Source organism: Dendroctonus ponderosae, unplaced genomic scaffold (genome assembly GCF_020466585.1).
Source record: "Dendroctonus ponderosae isolate FM_Combo_2020 unplaced genomic scaffold, Dpon_F_20191213v2 Dpon_F_20191213_3, whole genome shotgun sequence".
Classification (NCBI taxonomy): domain Eukaryota; kingdom Metazoa; phylum Arthropoda; class Insecta; order Coleoptera; family Curculionidae; genus Dendroctonus; species Dendroctonus ponderosae.
Window position 1 is genome coordinate 14,510,322 of NW_026018508.1, and position 2,187 is coordinate 14,512,508.

At 37.5% G+C, this 2,187-nt stretch overlaps 1 protein-coding gene across 1 annotated transcript in view; it reads left to right on the top strand.

Moving 5' to 3' along the window:
- Positions 1–2,187, top strand: part of LOC109537509 (putative dipeptidase UREG_03382) — a 154,042-nt gene that overhangs the window by 17,576 nt on the left and 134,279 nt on the right. The window lies entirely within an intron of this gene.

A 2,187-nucleotide genomic window follows, 5' to 3' on the forward strand; every position in this document is an offset into this window, starting at 1 on the left:
TCGTGCTTGCGAAACGTCAAGAAGAAATTCTACCGAACGACGGCCTAAAAACCCGAAAAACCCATTAGTTTCCAGGAATGGCCTCGAAAGTCTATTTCTGTTGCTTACTTTACTCTATCGTTGAAACAGCCTGTACGTTTGCCATAGATTATACTAAAGCAACTTTGTTAGCAAACGCTAACCCGAACCGAATTAATTTCGACTTCCTTACCTGCTATTCACTTCTATGTAAACTTTGTGCGCGGAATGCCAAAATTTTATGATCTCCAGTCAACTCATGGCCTTCCCACAATGGAAAACTTGACCCATATTCTGGCAATTTTCAACTGGAAACTTGAAATCGTATTTGAGTTTTTCTGTTTCGAAGCATCGAACGAAAAATGCGGACATTTCGTGACAGGCCACTGTTACATGTTTACTGCAAATGAACAAATCCGGAATGAAAAATCCCAACCGAACAGTTTTACGAAAGGTAAAAAGTTCGAATCGCGTTTAGAACAAAAGGCATGGGCCTCGACCCTAATTTATCAGCATTTGGCACGTCAAGTTTCATTAAAAAAATCCAATATTTCCAAGCACTGTCAATAGTGTAGCTCGAAAATAGAAACACGGTGATTTTTATCAATTAAAGCCCTGTGCACCTGTGTCAGAACGCCATATAAAAGGTAATAGGAGTCAAATGGTAAATGCTGATTAATGGATTATTGCTCATGCTCTTTTCAAGATTTAAAGTGATACATTATGGGCTGATTGGCCTCATTGCAATTTTTATCGAAAGTTTTTGCTAAACATTTCTCAAATAACAGCAACATCCTATAGAGGAGCCAATTGAATTGAATCCAGCTCAATTTTTTTGGTTCAAAATTGAGTGCAATGAGTTATAAAGTTTGGCAAAAATGCTTCGGCAGCTGTAATTAAAATGTTAACTGCAACAAGTTGCCAAGATGCTTGAAATTGCTGTACAGCCGAACCCGTTTAAATTATCGAGTATGCGTCGTTGCGCTGAAGAATTTGCTATTTCTGCAACGCCAAGCTAAAACCGAGTTTTTCATCAGTTTTGCTCGAAATATTTGGTTTTAATTAACGATTTGAAAATTGCGCAATTTATAGTTGATTCCCCGATCAGAAAGTGGTTACCCAAATAATGCGAAGTTTGGAAGATTTTTCTCTGATGCCTCAAAGGATAAATTAATGCTTCATGCAAGACGACCATTTGCGAAAGTGCACTTATATCATTAGTGTTGGAACACATCGATAAATGAAAAGGTTCAAGTATGATTAAGTTCTGCTTATATCGTTTTAGGGGTTGCCAATTTTGCCTCAGTGGTTCTCGTTTTGGTAAAGTTGTTGCCGTCCTTCTGATCCAGTTTTTTGCAAATATCTAGTTTCTGCTAAAAATATATTTTTTTGTTTTAAATGCCGCCAGACAAGAGCCCCAGAGGAATGACGCTAATTCTGAATCAGCATGTTACACATAAATAAAAACGCTAAAGTTGTAAGTCGAAACGGTGACGATTCGAAAAAATAACGGTCGAAACTTCTTATTGTTTCCAATCCTTAGACGTGTTCGTTTGCTTGCGAGAAAACTCAGCATTCTTTATATAATTTCAATATTTTAACGGTTAAAAATTGCTGCCAAAACCTTATTTATGAAGATCAGATCGCGGGCGTTCTATCGAAACAGCATTTCATTGGTGGCATTTTACGCGTTTTGCAGATTCATACTTTTTTAATCGTCGACGGCTTTTTGAAATTTAAGTTTTGTCTATCTGGAGTTAAAATCTTCGCTTGAGTGTAGCGCAGTTCACTTTATGTTGAAGAGTGAAAAATTAGACACTCGCTGCTCGTCTCCTAAAAATGCAACTGTGTTTCCCCTTCCGAAGAATGTAGCGCAAACTCTGCTCAAAACGAATGCTGTGGCTCAAATGGTTCTTGAGAAACTTCGAAAAAAGCAGCGTTAAGTTCAAGCGGATTTTGCAAGTCAAAAAAAAACCACGCAAATCTGAAACATCGTGAATTCAAGCCTTTTTTGAGAAAACTGCCAACATTTCCTCATCCATGGTTCACTTTCTAAAAATGCCATTTATTTCTGTCTAGAATGATGTACAAATGAGTGTTCTTGCTCATTTTGCCTCCGAGATATGAGCAAAAACGGGACGGAAAACATGAAATTTTGGCATAATCTTG